Below are 26,638 nucleotides of genomic sequence, written 5' to 3' on the forward strand. Positions count from 1 at the left end.
GTGACCAGTTGGATATTCTGCTCCTGAACCCATGTTTACTTGTATAAAATAACAGTAACAAAACAAAAAAATAAATTAGACAGTAAAGTTAATGTAGTTCTCTAGTATTTGTAACCCATAAAACATACAAAGAAGGAAGTATTCTTTTTTCTTGTTTTACCCTCATCTGTAATATGACATCTGTAGTCCATATATTGTCTGTAAGGTAGATTGTACACTTTCTGTCTTGTCCTCAGACTTGTAACAGGTTGTTTTTAATTTATATGCAGAGGAGGTCAAATAACAAAACCCAGACCTAGAAAGTGGTTTAAAACAAAGGCTGAAAGATAGCAACTCAGTGAGGAAAGAAAGAAGAAATTTACTGAGGGGAAATCTTTAATTAATTTCTGAAATGAGTACGGAGCTGACAAACCTGCCTAAGTATTAATTTTGTACTTTGTGATTGTACTTTGTACATGGAGGATGTAGACCATAGCCTTCAGCAGAAGCTGAAGGAGGGTGCATTGGGATTTGAGGAGTCCATTGAGAAAAGAATTTCAAAAAAATTAAGATAAAATTAGCATGGGACATACATGTTTGTCATTTGAGCAATATGTGGTGGTCTAAGATCTGTATAATCCAAGAAAATTATTTAAATCAAACTATTTCAATTGAAAAATAAAATCTAAATGGTTCCTCATGTATTTATAGGTCACATTAATCATACATACTTGCAATTTCATCATAAGGATTTTTCATTTCGTATGCAGCTTTAATTCCAGTCATGTTTCTAAATAGGATCTGATACCTCTGGTATGGTACTAATACATTTTATCTGGGATTTTGGTAGAAGCAGTATGACATAAACACAATTTCCGTATCTCTTTCGTATTCAGGTAATTTACTTTATTTCTAACTTCAACACAGTAATGTTTTCTACTATATAGTTAAAGTTATACAAGAAGTTATTACTAGTTATTCTAAAGAGCTGCTTCTCTGTTGCACACAGATTTATTTATGGCTAGTGGCAATCCTTGTTAGCTGATACTTTTACAGGCTGTCATTTACTCCAACCATCCCTTACATATGATGATTTCATCTGAGAAATTTTCTTAGGAATTCAGTGATGTTACATGAATGCAAAAATATATGAGTATCTAATACCAATGTTTCATCAGATAAAATCAATGTGGATGCCTACTTTTCATCCATTGCTAGATGGTTATGAACTAAAAACATATAATAGATGAGTATTTCATATATTGAAAAAGGTGTGGAGACCCAATTCTTACATGTCAGAGGCATTTCTTCTGTTAAGCTAAAAATGGGACTGGTTTTGTGTTATTTTCACTTTTTGTCAGATTCAATTTGGCTAGGCTTGATGATGTTTTGAGTGGAACTGAAACAGTTTGTATGTTGTGCATTAGATATTCCCTTCTGCAGAGGGTCACTATGGCATGGAGTTTATGTTTCAGAATTATGATATTATTCTTATGCTCATTTTACCTTAACAGACTCTTTGCTGTATTCCAGATTGAGCTGCTTTTTGGTCTGCTGCTTAGTTTCTTGAAACTGAAAGAGGAAAGGTGCAGAAAAGAATAAAAACCATTTCTTGTCATTAACTGGGTATTTCTACATGCATTTTTCCTTTTAGACACATACAAATCAGCTTAGAAATTTCCTTCCAGAACTGCATTGAAAGAATTTTAACATACATGTTTAAACTGCATGCATTGATATTAATGCTGCAGTTGAAAAGAGCTTTAAATTATTAGAGTTGGTATGGATAGTCAAATATTTTTATATAGAGATGGAGCATAAGAGCTGACAAAAATTGATGTTATAATAATGTGGCTTAAACTACAAGATGACCTGCTGGTTTGTTAGCAAAATCTGCCTGCAACAGAGGAAGAGTTTAGCTTATACGTTCAGGAAAAGAAGTAATAGGCTTTTCCTAATCAGTTCTAGATCACAAAGACGTAAGTTCAGGTTAGATATAGTTACATAATAGAAGAATAAGATTGTTTAAAGTTCTGTGCTTGAACACAATTACTAGCAAGGGAAGAAGCACCTAATGTTGATACAATTTTGAAGTTTAGGTACAACGTAGTCTATATCTCAAAAATGTTCAGAAGGCTAGATTGCTTGTACAACATTAAGAGAGATACACTACTTATGAATTTGATGGTATATATTTAAGGTATACTACTGGTATACAAAGCTCATATTTATAATGGAAAATATACAGAAGTACAGCTGCCTCCAATAATATAATAGTCAGACTAGCATTTGGTCTCATATTTGACAGGACTCATCTAGGACAAGTTTCGCATTAGCCTGCTCCTTGGGAATAGTAAAAAAAAGGGTAATTTGTCCTTAGATATTTTGAAGACCAGAACCTCTGACTGTGATTTTTAAAAGTTGGTAGTGTTTTTGTAAAAATAGGGTGTAAATCTTCCCTGGTTACTTTTAACTAAGTACTTCCCTCCTCTAATGCATGATAAGTTTTTTTGAGGTCGGTGAGGTTTGAATACTGATAATAAATTTCTTGCCCTTGTTCTGTGCAACATGATTTTACACTGCATTTTTATAAAATTGTTTTCTCTTCCCTGCAAAGGTTAAAGAATGCCAGTCCTGGTGTCCTCCTTCTGCTCTCCAGCTTTCTTCAGAAAAAGTTATTCAGCTTGTGTAGTTCACAAGCTGTCTCAGGCATTCCCCTGTTCAATACAAATATCTGTGCATGAGGTTTTCCAGTCTGTGGCCTAAGAACTCTGTCGATAAGAGTTTGTTAAGAGTTTTGAGCCAGGGCAGCCTTGTGAGAACACCATAGGAAAGGAATTTATGACATGGCAGACTGCTTAATTGAGACATCCGTCATCTTTTAGAATCCTATTTGTTGCTTTTACTGCAGCCCACAACATTTTACACTTGGGCATGCAGTAGATGCCAGATTTTTAAATATATATTTTATGTGATATAATGTACCCCAACTTTCACATCTCTTTAGAGTTTAACCCTCAGGCATCTTAAAGTATTGGGACTCATGGATGGCATATATTGCACATGTGGGAAATATTATTTTTTATTAGAAGGAAATAGCCATAATTACTGCTTTAGTTATCTTGTTAATTCCCTTTTAAAACTCAAAGTGATAAATATGGCAATTTCTAGATGTTTAAAATCTAAATGAAAGTGTTATAAGAGTTTAAAAAGTAAAAAACCTTTCAGGAAAAAATGCGTGCAGATAAACAGAACAATTGCATGGTAAGTCTATCTAGAGTCTTTTGAATAACTTGAAATTTATACCTCATTTTTACAGAGTTGCTTTCCTTGATACTTTCTGGTTAAATGTGTTGGTGTCTCAAACTTGCACACTTGCTTTCCTTGCTGCTATCACACTAAATGTGTTGGTCTCATAACATTTGTCCCATTATTTATACACGACACCAAACAATAAGTATAATTTATTTTAGCCTTTGACTGTCTTTTTAAGCTCTAGAGTTTTGAAGATTTAATTTAATCTCAAATCAAGTTTCAGTTGTATCAGTCCTCCTGGATGAAACCTCTTCTGATGGCAACTTTATTTTTCAACCTTTAGTACTTAGGAGTTTAAGATAGGGAGAAACAATTAAATAATTTGATTTGTCTTGTTGTTTAAAGATTTTATAGCAAGTGTTTAGTGGGTTACTATTGATATTACTAATTGCTATAGCAACAAAAATTTTTATCAGTCATTCTTTTTCTTGTTTCTGTCTGTATTTCTATGAAGATGCTGCTTATGAAAGCTTAGATTAACTAAGATGCTCTCTGCAGTTTCCTTTCTACTGCATTTTGACATAAATCCCATGTATAGTCCCATATGACTGATGCTTATGTTTTCCACTGTATCACACTGCTAGAATGCCTGCCATGTATAATCAGTGATGTATTTGTTATAGCTGCATACTTAGGGAACTTTATTTTTATTCCACAACTTATATACAAGTTCTCCAAATCCCTGGAGAGATTTAACACTTTTATGGGATCCAAATCCCATAAAAGAGAGAGGAAATCTAACTGTGGAACTGTTAATCTTTCTATCTAGGAAAAAGGTGAAGTCTGCAGTATTTCTTTATGTTATCTTTGTTGCCCAACCTAGCGTGATTTAATAACTATTTTTCTCTCAATAGGTCTTGTTTTAGGAAAAAAAGAAGTTCAGTGGCCTCTATTTTCTTTTAACCTGATATATAGAATTATGTTAGGCACTTTTGCCTTGTTCTTTTCTGTACCATCCTTCCTAGAGTTCTGTAAATCCCTAAACTAGCAGATCATTTTTCTTTAGCCGAGATACAGCTACATTGGTGTTTTTCAATCTTTCTGACACCCTAAAGGTCTAAAAGGCCTTTATGGGGCATGGGAAGGAGGAAGAAGTCATCACTGTGTAAATGAGAGTTATAAGAATATCTGTAACACACTTCAAGTTTATAGTCTGAGATAGGAATTAGTAATTGAGCTCCATTGCATTCGATCAAATACTGTCAAATAAAAACTACAAACACCCAATTTCATAAATTTACTTTCTGGGACTTGTACAATTAGTTGATTGTTTTAGTAACCAAAGTTGGACGACTGTAATGGATTTTGTTAGCAGAGTAGCCTATGTTGATTTGGCCTTAATTTCTGTTAGTGTATAGAGTAAAATCTGACTTAAGCATTCATTTGAAGTTTTATAGTTTAGATTAGTTAAACTTGATCGTCACCAAATTTATCAAATGAAAGCCCAGCAATTTTATGCTACAAAGGCAGAAGAATACCCAAGAGAAGGAAAAACATAAAGTAATAAAATTATTTATTATTTCTAAAGCAATTAAAAGAAGAAAGCTGTTCATTTTCGTAGCTGTGTAATTCTTAAGTTCCTGGAAATATCATTTGCTCCTTTGTGACTATTGTAGCAATTGAACAGAAAACGTTTCCTGCCCGTAAGGAACAGAATATTATATTAAAGTAGAAATTCTATATATTAGACACTATGATTTACCAATTTATGTCAAAATATAAATTATATGCACTCGGAATTTCTCATTTCTTGACCTGAAACACAAAGTTTTCCTTTTAGTAGTTTAAATATTTTAAACACTGCTTGGTTAGTGTAGGAATATTTACTGAAAGTGAGTTTAATGTTAATAAATTTGAATTTTTAAATTAAATTATTATTTGTCTACAGAATAAGAGGGTCTGTTACTAAGAGCTATTTTAAGGGATGTCCAAAGATTGCCTCCTGGAGAGGAATGGCTTATGTCTTTTGAGATTTTACAGTTCTTACTATTGCATCTGCTGGCTTTTCTGAAAAAAAGGTATGATGTATAACTATTCCTCTCAAAATTTTGGAGCTGATTATGCATAAAATGTCAACATATTTCCATTTTTGTAGTTCAAAATACACCTTTGTCCTTTCTCAGGAGGAATTCCTGATTTTTGGCTCTAATAGTGACTGATTACATACCATATCTATGTATTGTAGTGAGAATTTTGAGGCCTCAGCACTCATCAAGTTTTATTTTGTAGACTTGGAAGTAAATTTTTCCTGAACTGAGTAAAAGAAGAGAGAATCCTCAGGAAAGCTTTTAGGTCTATAAGTTTCCATAGAATGGGCCTGTACATTAACCAGTATTTCTGGATTACAACCCTTTTTCTTTATTGATAGTTTTCAAGACCTTTTTTTTTTTTTTTTTTTTTTTTTAATGTTTTGGGGTGGAGGGGAGTTGGCTCAATCATATTCATGGCATTTTGTGAAAACATCAGACAAGTAATAAATACTAATGATATCTCCATATACTGGTCCAGATGTATGTTCGACATTTCAAAAACTTAAACCTTGTTTCAGCACTCCTGGCTTCTTTTTGCTTTGGAAATAAACCAAGCCAAAGTAAGAAGTGAGTTCCCTAGCTCGGGTGCCAAAAATCTGAGAAGAGACTGCAAGTAGTGTCTTGCTAATGCAGATTCAGGGGGACTTAATATTTTTTTTCTACTTAGTTCACAGAATATTATTTCTGGCTCTCTGGTTTATTAGGGCCTTTTACCATTGAGAGAGCAGCAAGGTAATGCAGATTGTGTGAATTCAGGTGTAGAGTGTTTTCAATAGCCTACAAATCATAAAAAGTAATTTTCTCTTTTAGTTCCTAGTTCATAATACTAAATGGTTTAGAAAATTGTATTAGGTAATTTTCTCTAGTGCATTTGATGTAAATTGCACTAATATTGTGAAGTGCTTTTGTTTAACATATTCTTTGCAAGTTAGATAAATGAAGGTTTCTGTAGGGTGGAAGTAGATGAAGCTCATTATGATGAACAAGACCCCATTAAATATGGTTAATTCTTTGTACTATCAGTGCCAAGCCAAATAACTTCACCATTCCTTGTAAGACTGGTATTGCTTCTCTATGCATTGAAGGAACTTTCTTCAGTCATGTAAGAATCTTCTAACATGTTTTTTCCTTGAACCTCACAAAATTATTATCATTAGCCACTGGTGGTTTTCCCATGAGTATAATGATGGTCTTCCACATTTTGTAGTTTTGAAAAATAAGAGGAGGCCAGAGAGTGAGACCATAACAGAAAATGTATAAGGGCTTTGTGACTTCTGCATTAGTGATCACTGGCCATGGACAGTAGACTTGCCATGTGGTCTGAAACGCAGATTTTGTCCACGTTTTGCCCATTTTGAGTAAGGAGGAAAAAGTAGTTTTCCATTTGCCAGTCCTCTTGAATGGTAAATGATAGTGGAACCACAATTCATTTGTGGCCTAAATTGGGTGCAGGCATTAGTAGTTCTATGCTTACAACATATGAAGGCACAGAAGGGGAAGAAAACATGGCTTTGAGTTAATTTAATATCCTCTCTGATTCATTAACTGTTCTGAGAGGATTCAGTAGATGTTAAGTACACTGAGAACATACATAGAAACTGTTAATGGTAATGAGTTTCCTTTAGTAGTGAACTTAAAATTCAGGATTCCTACTGTTACCAAAGCAGTGGTTCATTTACAAAAATCTGTTATTCTTTTTCTGTGATCCTTACAATAAAGGCTTGCTGGAATTTAATGGGACTGTAGAAGTATTAGAATAAGCAGATCACGTAATTTACTGTACTTGTGAACTATTTGAGGTCCAGCCACTACTTGTTAATTGGTAACTGCAAACAGAGTAACAAATAGTAAGTCTCTGAATTTTTTTATCTTTCTGTAAGTGGAATATCCAGAGATGAGAGAAAAAAAAACCCTCATATAAATTAAAGCAGTTCTTTTAAGGCTGGACTTGACACATATAATACAAAAAGTCTGTCTAGCAGAATTCTGTAGTAACACATGTACAGTGGTATTTCACTCTAACTTCAAACAGACTTTTTTCATAGAAGTATTAAGTTGAAGTTAGGTCTAAATAGGAGGCAACTGCAAAGTTTTCTTATTATGTATCTTATATTTTTCGTGTACTTTTACTCAACAGGCATATGAGACTGACTGGATAGTGTTTGCTGTAGAACCCTAATTTTTTGAGAACGAATCCTACTTTATTTAGAGAAGGTGCTACACACACATTTTCTGGTGAGGGAAGAATCTGTTTGAAAAATAGATCAGTTTTCCTTCCTGACTGCCTGGTATATCAACAAAGAACACATTCAGTCCATCTCATAATGTCATACCAAGTTTCAGCCGTCCATGAGTTAAGGACTCTGTCTTCCCATGCAGCAGGGCAGTACCCCCAGCTGGGACACATCATTCACCAGACACAATTTATAATAGGCCTAAACAAGCCTGTGGCCTCCTTTTATGAACTAGCTGTGTGACGGAATGGCCACGATAACATAATGGTAGATCAGCTGACTAACAATTTTAATAGAGGAGATCCTGTCAAGTGGTCAGGGTAGATATCCGAGGAAGGACAACCGATTGTTAGTGCATGGCATAGCATTTAGACTTCTGTCACTGAAGTAGCCAGATTTCTTCCTTGTCCAGTCCCTGGCCACTGAAGCCAAAGTAACCGCTTGTATTCAAAATTATTGTGTAAAATAGCTGATCAATTAATTGGTAATTAGAATTGAAAAAATTAATTAAGTGAACAATTAATTCAACAAGTACTTGACATGTGAAACATTTTTTGTATTCTTTTGCCTTAATATAAAATATTACTTATCTATTTAATTAATTATGAAAATATTTTGATTGTCTAGAATAATAAATCTTGGAGAAAACAGATCATACTGATCGTGAACCTTCACACTGTTTTTTTTTTTTCTTCTGAAAATGAGGATACTGTCAGAAAAACTAAATTAGAAGATCATTTATCAGAAAGAAGGAGGAGGTGGTGCTTATCTTAACAAGAGTTTTGACTTTGGTCAAAATGCTGGCCTTCATATTTTCAGCTCCTTTTTATGGATTAATGCTAAATCATTCTTTAAATTGCTTTTTGTACGCTATATTCAGATGCACTCTCATAATGGCTTGTCACAAGTGATGCTGTTGTTACCATTAGAAATAAATATTTTGTTATTAAACAGAATTTAAAACAGCCCTTATCTATATTAGTTTACAGAATATAAGTAAGAGTTTGCAACCAAATCATGAAAGCCAAGTGACTGGTTAATCTACAAAGTGAAGGACGTCCCCAACTCAGAAGCGAGTCTGTGAGCACACATCAGATCATGGTTAGAAGGTCGAAACTGTGCAAGGTAAAGTGCAGCTTTCAGGGCTAGGCCCCTGGGGACGTGAGGGTTAGGAAGGACAGGACACGTGCCCTTTAGCATACCATCCCTTGCACAGATTTGTTGAGTGTCACCATGTTGAAATGGGCTTCTGATGAATCATCATACTGTTCTGTTGCTCTCTGTCCCAATGGACCTTATAGAGTGATTTCAGATTCAGAAATTGTGTATTTAAATAACTTTTTTTTACTCTGACTTTGCTCTAAATGAACTTTGTACCCCTATAATCCTGCCGTTTTTCCTTCCTCCAGATTCTGATACTGGAATCCAGTAATTAAATCAGATCCTGTGTGTTTGTGGCAATCTTTGCGTTTAGTCATTTTCTACAAGATGACTTTTATTACGATTCATTAGCTGCATGCTAATTCATAAATTATTCCCTCTACTTTATAGACTAGGGATGTGTATGTTCGTAAGGGACTAGAACAAAAAGAGGAGTAGTTGAATTACTGGTATAGAAATAAGAAATATTCATGAGAAAGCAGAAAGTAATCGCAGTCTGCATGAACAAGCAATTCATTGATGCTGCAGTACCCCTACATCTGTAATTCACTGTTTCTAAAATATCGCAAGACAAGGTTTTAAAAAACAGGCTGACAAAATATATTAATATACATTCGTAGATTCAACCTGAATACAAAGGAGTGGTAGGGAATACACTTCTGCCCAAAATACAAAAAGAAGCACAGTATGAAATTTGCAGAACTGAACACACTTTTTTTCTTTAGGAATAGTTCGAGATAGGTCTGCATATGCCCTTTTTAAATACTATTGATGTAAAGTCAGCTCTCGGTTCATGAAGTATTCACTGAAGGTGGCTGGTGATTTACGTATGTCCTGTTTGCTTCATTAAGCATTTTTTATGCATGTTTCTGAAGACCGAATGCTGGACTCGATGGACCACTGATGTTCTGTATTATGGCAATTACATTCTCCATTTTCCTTTCTACATACTGATTTTTAGTCACAGTTTCAATTTATTCAGAAAATACCTATCAATTTGATTCAAGCTATTGAGTTTAGTTCTTTTTCTTTACTGGTTTACTAACTTCTACTTTTTTGTTACAGCAGAACAGATTTTTCCTAGAGAATATGATTAAATTCTGAAAAGAGACTCTGTAATAGATTTTCACATTCTGTGCTTATTATCTATGGATGATTTTCAGTATGAAATTTGGCCAGATTAATAACAAGTCTGACAAAATCTGGTATTGTTTATCAAGATGTTATTCTGAAGTCAAAGGTATTTGTGCAGATACCAGCTCTTAATTGTTACTAGTTCTTAATTTTCTGGTCTTGAATTTTTTCAACATTTCCAGTTAATTTCCTCTAACATATATTATTATAATAGAATAAACAGTCATATCAGGGGTTTTTTGGCTCTCCAGAACATTTTTATGGTTCAACCTCCTTGACGTTTGTGTGATTGTTACATGAAGTGACTGTAATGTAGCCAGATTATTATAAAAAATTACAATTAGTGATAGGAAAAAACCTGAATAGGTTTTATTTTTTTTCCTTTTTTTCCCCGTTGCTCTGTTTTGTGTTTTTAAGCTTTTTCTGTATCCTCAGCTTTAGGAGAATAGTGTGTGTTTATATGTAAAAGTTTCAAGCAAATACTCACTATTCTTAAAAAGCATAGTCATCAAATTCAAATTTTTATTTGTTAGAGTTTTGGGGATTTTTCTAAATTGTCAGATTTATTTTTTTCTGTCTCTGAAAGATAACTTCCAATCTGGGTCATTGTTCTGATGTTTCTTTCTGTACAGATTTTGAGTACTCCATTAACACATTTGTGTTCTTTTTGAAATCTGAAGCATTTATTTTGCAGAAGAGATTGTCTAATACATGTTGAGAATCTGTATATAACAGGACATCTTGATTAAATTTTAATGGAAAAGTACACATAATTGTAATTTTTAAAAGAGTTTTGTATCATTTAATTAAGTAATGTGTCACCTATGGTATGTGAGAGATAACTTTTTGGCTAACAGCTCTATTAGACATCAAATGTCATCACATGTCAGAGGTCAAGTAGTCAAATAGGGGTTGACATGAACATCTTGAGAGTTAGCATGATGTACTGTTTTACTTTTCATACTATGAAGGGGACATATGGAGCACTGAACCTTCAACTTAGGTAGATATTTTCAGTTAGGTAGACTCAGATAGTGTAATTACCACAACTTCATTGGCTTTCTTGGGCAGTGTCTGTAGGTGTTATGATATCACTTCTACTCAGTGCTCAGAGGAATCCATGGGAGAATTATTATGTTCATAGTGCAGCTTGGCAGACTTGTCAAAATTTTACCTGAAAAATCCAAATCAATGAAGGGGATGGTGGTTTATCATAGCTTCCCCTCAACTGTGCTTGACTGGTATTTAATCTAGTAGGGAAAATGTACTTTTCTATTCATAGCATATTTTCTCCACCAAATTTCAAATCTCCTGTGAGCAATGGCATCATCTGAACTTCTTAAAAAATAAGCAGAACCTTTTAAATGAGTGTGAAGCAATCTATATTTCAGTCCATTCGTAGTTCCTCTCAAAACATTTCTCTGACATCAAAAACTTATTACGACTTGGCATACTGGAATTCATAAATTACAGTGGTGTTTATGACGTATTCATGAAGATGAGGCTGATGACTCAGATGCTGTAATATGCATTCCATGGAATTTTGCAGATTTTGGCAAAATTATTAGACTTCCTAACAACCTATAATTTTTTTTTTTTTCTCTGTAAGTAGGCACTAGCTTTCATGGAGATTTATAATGTCATAAACATTATGGTTTTATTTCAGGGTTATAAATAATGGTTTGCTTCTTAAAAGGCAGTAATATAGATTTTAGCAGAACTGAAGCTTCTATGTAATAATACTGTCATGCCTTCAATTTACCATATGTCTGATGATTTCTTCAATATCAGAATTGGTAATTAGGTTCATGTAAATGGAAAATAGGGAGTGACATGTGAATCTCCTTGAGAGTTAGTGTTGAGGTACTGTGCATCCCCATGTCATTTTATATATATATATATATACACACACAACCACATTCAGAGAAGCATGTATTCTTCTGAATCTGTAACTGACAGTCAGCTATTATATACAGTACAGAATGGTCTTAATAATGTAATAGTAATCTTTTCTTTTAATACCTCCTAGTAGGTAGCAGAGTTTCTTTTTCAGATTATTTCAGTATTTTATAGAGACTCCTGCAATTAGTTAGACAACATTTTCAATGAATGAGAAACTCAGTGAATCTGAAGGTTACTTTCTTTATATGCTGGCCTGTACATTTGTATATGCCTTTACAATGTGCTTATACGTTTCTAGAGATGTTTTGTGTTACTATAATGTGTTCCACAGGTAGTGGAATAATTAATTTGGAGTTAAGTTTGGGTATTCTAGGGAAAAGGTATCGGATTACCTTTCAGGGAGGAAATGAAAGTATTTATCTATGTTATTTGGTTAACAAATCGTATAGTCCAATGGAAGCATTTTCTATTTTGAATATAGTGTCATTTATTTGTAGCCTAAAACTGTGATTAAAACGTTTTCCTATGTATATGTAATTGCTTTCTTGAATTGGAAACTGAGTTTTTTCCTCCCCAGAATTGATTGAAAGCACATCTTTAATAAAAGTATTACTGTAACATGAATATGGGGAATTTCACACTATCTGTGGAACAGAACATTGAAAAGGCTTCAGTTTCATGATGACCAAAGACATTTTCTGACACCTAGAATTTCTTAGTTCCACATTTAGAGATCTCATTAATCATATAATGTACTTTTTCCATAAAGAACCACTTCTTGCACTGTTTACTCAGAAATTCCCATTATTAAAGAGATTTTAATCAAAGTATAGATAAGATATGTTGACCCTAATGCTTTTATCTTAAGATTTTGGTTTCTCCAAATAAAATGTCTTTTGTTTAAAAGTTCAAAACCCAGTCTTTTATGAACATACAGGAAAACCTTTCAAGTAGGTGCCACAACAAACTAAAATTGATGTATACTAGAAGAGATATTTTATTTTGAATATATTCAGGGTAATAAGTTTCAACTTTCATCCTACATTTCCGTTAACATTTGGTCTAAAAATACATAGACCTCATGAAATACTACAGAATAAAACCTGTCCTGATTACGTATCTTTCATAAAAAGCTGTAAACAATTGCTAGTGGAAATAATGTTTTTTAAATGTGGCATTTTTAAGAAGCACACTTACACAAGAATTCATAATGAGTGAAATTTACTTTTATGAAAGGAACCAACTGAAGTGTTTCAAATCACTTAAAGCTCAATTAAACTTTGTTATGAGAGTGAGTGGAATTATATGTGAATTTTATCCATTACTATTTTACACTGGTTAATTAACTATTGAATACTCTGTCTAATTGTCATGTCCAGTACTGGAAAATGTGTTAATGATATTTGAAAAGATTCCTAAAAAAAAGCCCTAAAAAGTAATTGGGACTTGAGTTACTTAGTCTCCTTTTTTTAATTAAAGGCAGGATAATCAGAGCAGACTGCACATACATATGTAAGAGATAGGTCCACTGAAGGATTGAGGTATCTAAAGATGGCTTGGCTGAAATGAAAGCAACTGATGTCAAAATTGCAGTCCCACAAAATATTTGCTCAGATGTCACCATTAAACTCTGATTGTTCCTAAATTCACCAGGACCTTCTTCCCTGTGTGGGTAGCAGTTCTACATGTACCATGCCTTCTCTGTGTGCCCCAAGCTGTTCATGCTGAGTAGCTCAGCATTTAGCATAACCTGGCTGCTGCCACAGACTTGTCACTTCTCCATCTGATGTATAGGAAGACCCAGAAATACGCATGCAAGGTTTATGAACTATGCTCCCTCCTAATGCAGGAGTCGTACTCTCATGCACATGCATACGCAATCTGTGATCTAATGCAACTTCAGCATTTCAGTGGAGGCCTAGAAAATCATCAAATGTTTAGGTAATGCTTGACAATGTGACAATTAAGATATATGTTTGACATGTAAAATTGCAAGTAACGTTCGTTTACAACTCTTAGAGGTCTCTGTCTTCCAAAACAAAGAAAACATTATCCTTGAAAAAAGTACATAGAAAAAATTTGTTTAGGGCAATCATGTGGTTACTGTTTTCATGGGATTTTCACGACCTCTCGGAAATGGGTTATATGAAATATTTAAAATTTCGCATATGTGCTGTGTTTGTTTGGGTGGTGGTGGGTTTTGGCAGTGATGAAGTGGGCTACAGCAGTGGCCCCCACAAGAAGCTTCTTGAAGTTCCCCTGACTCCAAGTTGGACCTGCCTTTGCACCAATGCTGAGCCACTTAGAAACGGTGGCTGCGCCTCTGTGATAACATATTTAAGAAGGGGAATCTGGGAGGAGGAGTTGGAGTTGTGAGGAGAAGTTGCAAGGAGAACATCTGTGTGAACATCAAGCTCAATGGAAGAAAAGGAGGAGGGGGGAGGTTCGCCGGCACAGAGCCCTCCTGCAGCCCATGGTGAGAGGGCAGGGGTGTGTGTGTGTGTGTGTGTGTGTGTGTGTGTGTGTGTGATGACCACCTGCAGTCCATGGAGGATCCCAGAGAGGAGTAGGTGACTGCACCCAAAGGAGTCCGGGACTCAATGAGAAGGCGGCCCTGCTGTTGTAGTTGAGCGCTGGGAGGATTGCAACATGTAGGACAGACTCATGCCAGAGCATCTGGGGAAACTCTGCAACCCATGGGAGGGACTCATGTTGGAGAAAGTTTGTGGAAGACTGTCTCCTGTGAGAGGGACACCACACTGGAACAGCGAAAGAATATGAGGAGTTCCTCCCACCTCCAAGGAGAAAGAAGTAGCAGGATTGACAACACACCCCATTCCCTTCACCCTGAACTACTGGGGAAAAGGAGGTAGATATACTGGGAGCAAAACTGAGCCTGGGAAGGGAGGGGTGGGCGAAAGGTGGTTTTAAGATGTTTTAAGATTTAATGCTTCTCACTTCTACTCTGTCTGCTAAGTGGTGTTGTTCTTAGTGTCTGAAATTTATGTTCTATTTCTTCCCCTAGCAAGTCTGTCTTTTGCTCAGGACTGTAACGCATGAGTCATCCCTCTCTGTCCTTATCTCAATTCCTGAGCCTTTTACTTCATTTTCTCCTCCTCAGCATGGGGGGGGGCGGGAAGGAGGAGGGGGAGTAAGTGGCTGCATGCTGCTCAGTTGCCCTCTGAGTGCACTGAGCTCAGACCATGACACCATACCTGAAGTGCATTCTTAAGTTATTTTGTTCATGCTCAGTCATTTTTTTTTTTTTTTTTTTTTTTTTTTTTAACATAGAGAAGGCACATTCATGTTTTCTTGTGAACAGACAGGGTGACATTAATGTCTATCCCAATAGTTGTATTTGGGTGCCCGAGAAAACATGTATGTCTTTAGTTGTTTGCAAGTATGTTCAATATTTGGGGTTTCATTTGTATGCTCAGATACTTGTATGTTTTATGTAATAATCACTTTCCTGTAACTTACCCAGACTCACATGCTGCTATTTCATGTTTGACATCACAGATAGATTTACTCAAACATAGTTTTGTCTATTGTTTCTTAGCATGCAGATGAATTACAAACTACAGCATGTCACTTTAGCTACAGGATATATGTGTTAGGGCTATGAAGCTCACACTTGCTTCATATACCCATATAAAAAACCCCTGTGTGCTTAATAATATGATTAAAAGTCCGATGTAATTGAAAGAAATAGTGCATGGCACATGTCTGTTAGTACAAATTACTTCTTTTGTTTCTCTGAACAGTTTTAGAGAGATTTGATTTGTCTGCAGTTGAATCAAGACTTTAGTATGTGAAACCTGGAAGATATTTTTTTTTTTTTTAATTTTACATAAAATTGTTTTTTCTAAACATATTGTTAGTCAATTTGTTAAACTGCTTTTAGAGATAACAAGGCAAAACTCTTATCCACCTCAAGTTTGTAACCTCTCCTTCCTCATTTTTCAATATGAAAGAAATATCTGTTGCTGTAGCTACTGTTTGGAACATTGAATTTGCATGGTATCAACAATGAATCAAATCTAAGAACTGAGATAGATACCATTGTTTTCCTTGTAGGTATGGGGTAAAAAGTAGGCAGGGGAGGGAGTGTGGCAGAAAATCTGTGTATGTAACTTAGATTTCCACAGCCACAAACTGTTTAGGTCTTTCCAGAAATCTGAGGCAAATACTCCCCTATTCTCAGCTCCTGCTGAGTTGTATTTCAGTACAATGACGAGATAGAAAGGTACAAAGATTTCTGAATTTTTTTCACTATACCTTTAGACTGTGTCCAGCACAGATACAGATTTTCAGTTATTCTCATTATCTTTCAGTGCCAAGAACCCTTTTTGTTGCAAAGATGCTACCAATGTCCCAGTGTGTGTCAGCTGAGAAAGGGGGAGCATTGGAGACCGTTTAAGTCTTTCTGTATCACTGCAATGCCCATATGCAGCAAGAAAATACTGTGGGGAAGGCCGGGATGCTGTTGCACTTCCTTTGTGTTTCTAGAGTGAAATGAAAATCTAGGGGAGCAGGAGGAAAATTTCCAGTCCCTGGTGTGGATTGCTCACCTGAAACACAGTGTTATTTAAGTTTCTGTTATGAATGATCTGTTGTTTGTTATTAGAAATGCAGTAACTGATCCTTCCTCATTATTGTTTTTGCATATGCAATGAGGTCTATTTACTGGTTTCCCCCAGGCTGTTGCTTCTGTCTTTCTGTTTATTTTGTTACAAACTTATGAAATCTTTATGAAAGAGGAATGCAGTACATTAGGCATTATATAAATGTCTTGCTTCTGCAAAGAAGCTTTCCAGAGAGACAATGTATTGCTCAAGTTTCTTGTGTTTACTTTATACAGGCAAAGAAACTCTGTAGTATACCCTTTGCTTCCCCCTTCTTCTGGGGATTCTTTAATAGTGACTCTAGACCTCCCCAATGGTTTGTACTGATTTGAGATTTATTCTTGTGACACAAAGCATTGCTAGAAATGGAATGAACCATTCTTTCTACTGCCTTGGCTCCAGTTTTAGATTAGCACCTGATAGATGGATTTGTATGTCAAAGGTTTATGTTCTGTGATGTCAAAATACATAATTTAAAAATTAAAAAAACGTGTTTGTCTGTGTGCAGTTCATATGTCTTAGGTTTCATGGAGTGAGTAGTCTAGAGCTCGACCCACATCCTGGCTGCTCTGAAGATTTATGATGTGCTCTAGAAAGACTGCTTTGTATTACGGCTCTTAAAACTGCATTAAAAAGAAATTGCTATTATTGAAAGAGAAATCTAAACAAAGGCGCTCGTACTAACTCGTCAAGTGATATATCTGAATCCTTCCTAAATATACAGAGTTGAAACTCTGCTTTTCATTCATGCAGGACAGGTTAATTCATCTATAAACATTTTTTATATTGGATTGTCTAAAATTGTTTTTTAAAATATCTGTCTCTGTGCAATGTTGTTTGATTCTTTTAAACATACTTGAAAAAGCCCACTACAGTAGTAAAGTAATTGGGGTAATCTGTTCCCTAACATCGCACTCTTTGATCATAATCTACTGTATAAAATGCATATGTAAGTCTTTAATCTCTGTTTCTATACTTGTTTATTCTCATCTGACTTGCTGGAGTTGCTTTCTATGTTTCTAATTGAACAAAGTATATGTTTCTAGGTGAGCAATGCTTCTGTTCTTTTTGATGTATTTTGGTGTTGGATAAAATTCAGAAACTTTTCTTTCATTTTGGTTTTTCAAATTTAAAGTAATTCAACTGAACTTGGATACAACCTTGATATTTCTAACAAAACAACACAAACAAAAAAAAAAAACCCAAACCACATTACCATGACATTTCATGGCTATCTTACCTCCTATCAGTAGGATTTGCTTTGACCTAAATCTTCAAGTTAAAGGCGTGCATGTTAAGAAACTAGTTAATTCTTCTGTGGTAGCGTACTGAGCTATGCATAATTTTAATTTTATATCTTTGATTTCCTATCTGGGAGGAAGTTGTTATGATTTCTAAATAGTCTGATGTAATTAAGTAACTTTAAGATCTCCTTCAATTATGTCTTTTAAGAAAGCAACTTGATTTTGAGGTAACCAAGTTTTTTCTTCTTTTTCATTTGTCTTCATTTGAAGAAATACATTTTCTTCCCAGAGGAGCTTTGATTTGTTTTCAGGAGCACATGCCTATTTAGTTGCCACTGACATTCTGAAATGTTATTTCTAACTCTGAATTATACGAGTCTCTGTCATCACAGCATGATGTCCTCAGAAGAGTCTTGTTTTAGTAGTTTTTATGATGTCAAAAGAGCAGGTTTTTACTTTAGCTGGTTTAGTTCCAGGAAATAGTAGGCCTGCAAATGGAGTGTGCTTATGACATTCAAATAGTAATTATTTCTTGAAAGCAGCTTTGTTTATGGAACTAGTGGTGGGATTTCAAGTTGGTCATTCCACAAAGGCTAGGCTAGAATATTCAGCCACTGAAGAGCAATAGTCAATACCATACTATTATAGTGTATTACTTCAGAATCAGTTTCCATATTATCAGACAACTGAGTTTACTGGGTGTAGCTACCAAGCATTTAACTGAGACAGAAATACCATTGGGTATCTTCTTCTGCTTCAAATATCTAGTTATTTAAAAGGACCTAGTTCTGGTGGGAGAAGGGGATGGCTAACGAAACATCTGTATTTACAGATGTATGTATTTATATAATCACATGTAGTATTTGAATGTTCCATCATCTCATAGCTGATGTGTAGCATTAATTTGACTAAACTGGCTGATTATTCCTAACATATAATTACTTTACATTTAAATCTAAAATTTCTGTATGTCATAGGGAAAGAAGAGAAAACTTTTAAAAAATTTTTTCCCCCTAAAAAACCCTCTGGGATTTTTTTTTTTTTTAGTAGTATACTATTTATTAAAGTAATCTTTTATTTGACATTTTCCTTCCTAATCAGTGTTCAAATATTCTTGCCTTGGCAGAATAGAAGTAAATATTGCTGTCAAATTCACTTTGTCCTTATGACAACAATGAAAAACAGAAGACATATGAAGAAACATATATCAAACTGGCAAGCTTGAAGCTAGAATTTCTTAATAGGAGCAACAGAAATACAGCTCTAGTATGCTTCTGAAATACATTAGTACCTTTTAGGTAATAAATCATACTAAGGAACTTCCTAGTTTTAAAGATTTTCTGTGCTATTTTAACTGTTTTTCTAGAAGAATGATAATTGTGCTATTTTACTGAAAATAACCTGTCACTAAATTCAGTATTTATGAAAAACAGATTGCAGAAAGATATGATTGAAAATCAGCAGACTTTTAAATATTTATGAATCAGTTAAAATATCACCCATATTCTTGCTGTTCATTTCAGATTATAAAATAAACTGCAGTGATTTAAAATGTGTCTTTGTCTAAATATAGAAATAGTTTATGGCTGTAAACAATTAACAGCCATGTGTTGATGTCCTTAATCAGTTCTTGTTCTTGCAAAACACCAACTTAGCTTTAGGTATGGTGATTTGAAAATATGTTTTCCTAAAAGAGTTAACTATTTACCTGCTGAAAATTATTATACTAGAAGTATCAAATATGAGTTTAAGGAAGGCTATTTCTTGACCTGTCATTTGCAGACTGGGATGTGAAGGAAGTAGTAGACTGTTACAGCTGGGTCTTAGGCAGGAAGTGTTCGAGACATGTTTCAACAACATAAAATAAAACTTGTGAAAAGCTCAAGACTGCTCTCTACCTCTTTACATATATGCAAGCAAAAAAAAAAAACCAAAACCAGCCCACTTGAGTAGCTTCAGTTGTATTGAATGGCTTTTGAAAGGATTAATTTTTTAAATTCATATCAGATAGTTGTATATTTCTTTTCACGTGTATACCAAGATTACAACCTACAGAAATCTTCTGAAACTATGTTATCTCTCTGAGTGGTGATTTTATAATCTTAACCATGATGTTTAAACGTACTATAAAGACTTCACAATCACCTGTGTGTAGCCTCAAGCCAGAAGCACTCCAGACTTGTTTGCTCACAGTAATCCCAGCTGTCACACAACATCACGAAGATGTTCAAGGAATTGATCCTCTATAGCACTTCAGTCAATAGACCATGAGGCAATGAGTTGTCGAGATACTGATGGTCCCTAGATAGAAGTGAAGGAAGGACAGCAGAATAATTTTGGTATTAAGGTACCTGATCCGTTGAACCAGTTTATTCAACAGTACATGTGGGGAGTGAAAGAGTGTTTTTAGGTGAAAAGAGAAAGTAATATTCAGCATTCTTAATTTGTAAGCTAATTGTAATTAAGAGTAATACTTATCTTAGGAAACATAAACCTGATTGAGAAAGAATAAAGTGAAGTTATTTGTAATGGCAAAAATCTATTTTCTGTATAATGTTCCATGTTCTCACTAATTTACTTTAGGAGACATCTGTGATAATTGAAGAAATCCAGAAATGCATTTTTTTTCTGAGTTTCAAAGGTTCTAAACACTAACTCAGGATTCATTACTACCATCTGCTGCCTCCTAAATGGCTTCAAAAATTTGCATCCTTTTTACTAAATGCTAATGAGATTTTAGCATTTTGCTATGTGAAAGAACTGAACTGAGCAAACCTAGTACATCTTACCCTGATTCTCTTAACCTCTTTTTACTGAAACAGAATTGACAGTATCAGCCATCATTTTCACATAATTGCCTTTTTCATTCATGCTTGTTTTCTCTGACAGTATATGTAGCAGACAATCCTTGTCTCAATGTTTTTGTAGTTTCTTAATTATGCACTGTCAACGTTGAATGGATGTTTTAAGAGTATCTGAGTACCTACATACTTTTTCGTCACCTTTCTTAACTTTGCGTGTCATATTGAAGACTCCCAGTAATTACTCTAATAGTACTTCAGAGAATTATGTCTGCCTGCACATACCATTAATGCATTAATGTGTCAAAACGGCAGTGAATGACACAGCCCTACACAATCTTAAAAGCTACTAATGGTAGCCCAACTCAGAGGGATTGATTTGTAAGCAACACTAAAGCTATAAAACTTTTGTCCTGATATATGGCTTCACAAAGTCTTTTTGTATCATTCACCTTATATTTAGTGCATGAGTAACAGCTGTTTGAATAAAGTAACAATCTGTAAGGGCAAATGCTTCATGCTATCCATTCTAAGGTATTACTGCTAGAAGAAAGGTAGCAGAATGACAGAATAGTGAAAAGGATTCACTTGTTAGAACTGAAAAAGAAAATCCCAAATACTGCACTGTTCCAATAGCAGGAATCTAGAGTAACTCCGAAGATGGTAGGAGTACATCTTGACTTAAATTTTAATGAGTGAGATTGGACTCTATGTATGAACTATATGTATGCACTTGTAATGAAAGGCATTTAGTAACTAAAATGATAAATAACTGACAGTTAGCATTAAAACAGCAAAGAAAAAATTATCAAAAAATACCTGGGGCAGTGGGATGATGATACAGTTACAAGGAAAACGGTTTTCTAATGACTCTTGCTTTACAACCTTTCTATGTAGCACCCACTTCAGCAGCCTGGAATTAGGGATGGTTTGCTGTTACTTGACTGGACACAGGGGAAGGAGAGAGCATATGAGAGACAAAGTCCCTTTCAAAGGACAAAAGGGGTTACAGATGCCAAAGTTTTGAGGTATGTCATTTGTAAAAGATAATACATTATGAAATGTGTCTCATGATTCCTGTATCTACATATTGCATTTGGAATTGAGACCATTTTTACCTTCCTGAATAGGGTGTGCAGTTTAACTTTCTGGAACTTATATCAAAAATTCTGTGCATTTATCACAAATAAGGGGGAAAACTATTCAGAAGTTTCTTATCAAATGTCAGTACACAGCTGAAATATGGGCTGTGCTGATGTCAGTTGGAGGTGTGTTATCAACTTCAGCAAAACCAGAATTTTGCTCTATATACTCACGTATTTCTTATCTCCCTGTAGAAGTAAGGGCTGGAAGGAAGGAAGATGAATTGCTAGAAATGAAAAATAAACAAAAAGCAGCATAGGGCAGATGCTGAGAGAGCAGGTTGTTTTAAATGGGGTGAGAGGCAAAGAAGAAAAAAGTAAGATTAGGCAGTGGAAGGCTGAGAGGAGAAGCAGGAATGAAAAGAAGAATTAGACAAGAATTACCTAATATTCATAATAGTAAGTTGAAAAGTTTAGGATCTTTCATCAAAATGGTGAAATGTTCTTTCTGTTCAGGGTAGCAACAAGCCGTTGACAGACACAGCCATTAACCTGGAGTTAGTCTGAGGGCTCTCCTGTTTAATGAAATGTGCAGTTTGAACTGGGAGAAGGGGGAACACTGCAGAGGGTATTCTGAGCAACCATCTCTTTGTGACTCCAGTAATCTTCTTCACCTGCCTCCTATAACAGCTGGGCAATCATTCTAGGAAGCCAGAATTATTTTCTACTACTCCACTGAATAACCAACTGCCAAATGAAAATTATATAATAAGAATTTTTAATTAGTGAAAAGAAGGGGAAAGAACTAGTTGCTGAAAGCTGAAAAATAAATTCTTTGGTCTTTGTTTTCCTTTCTTTCCTCCTCAGGTATTTTTATTGGAGTTGTGGTGGCCTGAGGGCATAGGCAGATTTATAGGCACCTTTTATTATAGTGTTTAGTGTTGTTTGGGAAAAAAGAGACAAACTTCTGAGGAAGCCTAGGAAAAAGTCCTTCTGTATCCAGAAACTTGTCTACTTTTTTGTCTTTAAAGTGTCCATTCTGTGTTTAGGAACTTGATCTCCTCTCCCCCTTACCTGCTTTTGATGGGTCTGTAGGGGAAAAAAAAAGTTACTTAAAAAAAAAAAAAAAAAAAATAATCCAGGCACTTCATTTTTCTTACCCGCCCAATTCATTACAGTGATTCTCTGGTGCCAGAACTGATCTTCATCTCAGCAAAGGTTGACCAGCAAGATACAGAAACTGTATTTTAATACTCAGTTTAATACCTCTAGCAAGTTTTTCATTATTATTTTGAGGGTGCTTGATAAAGCTCTCTGTAAAGGGATGTTTGTCATACCTATACATACCGTACATATTTTGTTAATACGTAGACTTTTAAAGTAAAAATGAGCCATGCAAAGTTTATGGAAAGTGAGATACGAGTAAACTTGAAAAAAAAGTATGTTGTGAAACACAAGATACTTTGGTAGACACCCATGCTGTGTTTAGAAAATTGATGCCATATTACTTTTAATGCTAATCACTGAATATCAAAACCAGAGCTGTTTTTCAAGTGTGAGCTCTCCCATATGTTATACCAACACTGTAGATTTTGGATTTTTCTTAGTACCTTCAATTAAGTGTACAATATAATAGTGTTAAGTGTTATACTTCTCTTAAAAATTACTGATTTCAATTTTGAATCCAGGGTAGTTTTAATTAAAGTCTTAGAATTTTTTTGAGGTAAAAAAAAAAAAAAAGAGAGAATTTGTGTGTTACTCTTATGAGGATCATAGTAAAATCTTCAATCTAAGATCTAGCAAACATTTTTTTTTTCAGTTTATCAAGACCAATATATTTTTCTTAACTATTTTTCATGTCCTAAAACTTTCTCACTCAGGGGAATGCCATTTCATAGAATTAATTTTAAAAAATACACTGAGTGCCATGCTAGAGCAGGAATCCACAATAGACATGTTTCAGAATGACAGAAGGAAACCTTAAATAATCTTTTGGATTTGCAAGGATAAAGTGACTGAAATGTTCTCTTGGGAGGATTATTAAGTAATGCTAAGTATATTAACAGAAATGTCTCTTTTTAATATGTGTAGAGCATTAATGATTGTCATGTTAATATGGATTATCTTCTGTGTGAGATGGATGCCATAATTATCAGTATTTAGGAACTTAACATGTAACATGAATCAAGCCCATAACATGAATCAAAAACATTTTGCCATCTAGAAAGAGTCTTTACAGATAGAAGGGCTGTGTAACTGTCCCAAAGATGCTGATTACTCTTACAACTGCATTGCACTTGCCTTAAATCAATGTTTATTTGCTTAAGAATTTAGTTCTTTTCTTGCCTTAATTCCTTTTTCAGCAAAAGTTATCCCATTATTTCCACTCTGTCCTTAGTATACTCGAGAAAGTTTACCGTTATAACAGGAAGATAGGTCAAATTAAAACATTTAGCTTTGTACAGAAATGCATTCCTTCACAGTGGGAAATACATTTTGTTCAATACTTCCTGCCGCCAGAACTGTGTAGACATCGATGTACAGGTACTTAGGCTTTTTCTTTTTCCTGCCAAATATCATGACACAATATATAGTCTAAAACTGATTTTTGGTTTTAAACAGAAAAGACTTTTATTGACCCACGTAACTGAACAACCTCCAGCTCTGAGAAGATTTAGATCCTGATAGTAACTGAAGGCCAGGAGAGGTTTGAGAAAGACAGACATCAAAGGTCAAAAATCTAGATCTAAACTGTACAACCAGCTGTAGTCTTGGAAATATGATACAAATTCTGAATCATCACCTGTCCTGGCCAGGGTCCACCTGGAGGATGCTTCCTACAAGATGGTCAAGCTTAGTGTTGCTTTCTGTGGCCTTTAAATCATCTTCATAACATGGCTTCACTTAACTAATGAATATTTTAATCTGAAGAACTGTATGGAGATGCTGTTATTTCAAATAGCTATAACAAAGGCTTCATTTCTTATTGTCATTAAAACCAAAAGTTAATGGCAAAAGGTACTTTGGGAAGTACAAATCCAAGATTTGAAACTTTTATTGCACTTACATAAATTTGCTTCTGAAACACTTAAAAATTTCCTTGCAAGGTTATAGAGACCTAGAGACAGCAAATTATTTTAAAGCACTTATAATTCATGTAGATGAGGTAGGCTTTTTGCCAGAAACTTTTTTTCCCCTTTCCAGAAAAATGTCCTACTAACTTCAATCTATTGAAATGTGGCATTGCTTGGATGCTGAATTATTAGAACAATATTGTAAAAGAGCAAAAGTTGATGTAGAAAATAAACATACGCAGAGAAGACTATAAAATATTTAATAGAGCTACTGTCGCAATCGTACTTAATGGTACTTAAATAATAGCGCAAACATTACAGTACCTCTGAGTCTTCAAAAATATGCATTTCATTAAATAGGCTTTTGTAATCAGCTGGGACATAATGATTTCTTCTATGCAGCTTTTATTATGAATAAAATGAATTGTAGCTTACTGCTTTAGTCCCTCCATTTCAGAAAGGCAGGTGAGGCGTCAGCTACACACCACATGTAAAATACAAATCCTTCCATTTGCTTAAATTCCATCTTGGTGTAAAATGTATGTCACTCAAAAAAGTAATGTAGAATTGTAGAAGTACTGCAGTGTCATAAACATTGCGATACATTGCGAACAAGTGCTTTAAAGTATAATCTGAGAGAATGAAAAATGATTTTAACTGCGATGTGTTAAAATGGTTTAACTCATTGCCCAAAATACTTTCATACTTGTAAGAATTTTTTGAGCATCTAGAATGATGACATGTCAATGTATCTTTTTAAAATCACATTTGCTATATGGATGCTTTCTGAATTTTTTTGGAAGATAAGCAGTACTGTATGTAACATAATGTGATATGCCTAATATGAAGTCTATCTGTTTTGTTTACTTCATCATCTTGCTTTCTTTTTAGTACTAAGAAATGCATGGTCCTGTTCTGTAACTGCCCTGGTCCTTTTGTTTCCTTACAAGGACAGTGGTGCCATAATTTCCCAAAGTCCAAGGAGTTGTCCATAGTGGCCAAACACTGGTTTGGACAGCAGGCTAGTCCTGTGTGTGGAAGAAATGCTCATGCCATGAAAGTGCTAGTAGCTGAAATGTTCTTTTATCCCTCAGCTTCATCTAAGATCATGCTACTTGGCTTCACTGGACAGACATCATCTGAAAGACAGGTTCTGCTACAGAGTGTGCAGGCTATTCTGATGGCATATGGAATATGCTGAGCTGGGCATTCTTGGTAATCATCCAGTGTCTTACTTTTGCAGATCTCTTACTTTTGCAGATCTCAGATTTTGTCTGATCTCTGGGCATACCAGTTGTGCTTACTTCTGCTGGAAGCTCAGCACTCCAGTGCAATCTTCCTCATGTCATTCACACCAAAATTCCTTTGAACTGCTTTTGGAGAAAACATTTTTTACTGCTCAGATATCTAGTGATTACCAGCTTCCAGGATCGCTTTTTCTCCTCAGTGGATCTTCTACTGAATATATGTAATCAGGAAAAATATTGCACTGTATTTACAATGGATTCAGATTCCTGAATATAGAACTAGTTTATCTTAGCTTTCCATATGATAAGACATTTTTAAGTGATACTATACACTGAATTACAGGTTGTGTGCTAACCTGTTTTGAAGCCATGTGATCATATATGCCTAAATGATTTGTATTGTCAAAAGTACAAGAACTTTTACTCTGCATAAAAACTTTGCCTGTTGTATAAATCAGTATAAAAGTGTTCATAAAATTGTGTTTAGATATAATGATCTTCTGAAACTTTTTCTAATATTCTTGAATGTTAGAAGGAGTGGCAATGATAAAATCTCTCTTGTCTAATCAGTTTACAGAATTTGTCCCTGAAACTGTTGCAACCGTTAAAATTTTTTATCAGCAAGGGAGAATATGCTTGTTTTTCCAGTTATAACCCTAGATTTTCAAATTTCTATTGAAGAGAAGCACTCTTTGAAATAAATTTCAAGTTCATTATTATTTCTTAACATTTTTAAAATTCTTAAAATGCATAATACAGCAAACTTCATTAGGCTGTTTTCTAAATCAAACAGTAAGACAATTGCAATTG

The sequence above is a fragment of the Athene cunicularia genome, assembly GCF_003259725.1.
Source record: "Athene cunicularia isolate RWA chromosome 4 unlocalized genomic scaffold, athCun1 chr4_part2, whole genome shotgun sequence".
Classification (NCBI taxonomy): Eukaryota; Metazoa; Chordata; class Aves; order Strigiformes; family Strigidae; genus Athene; species Athene cunicularia.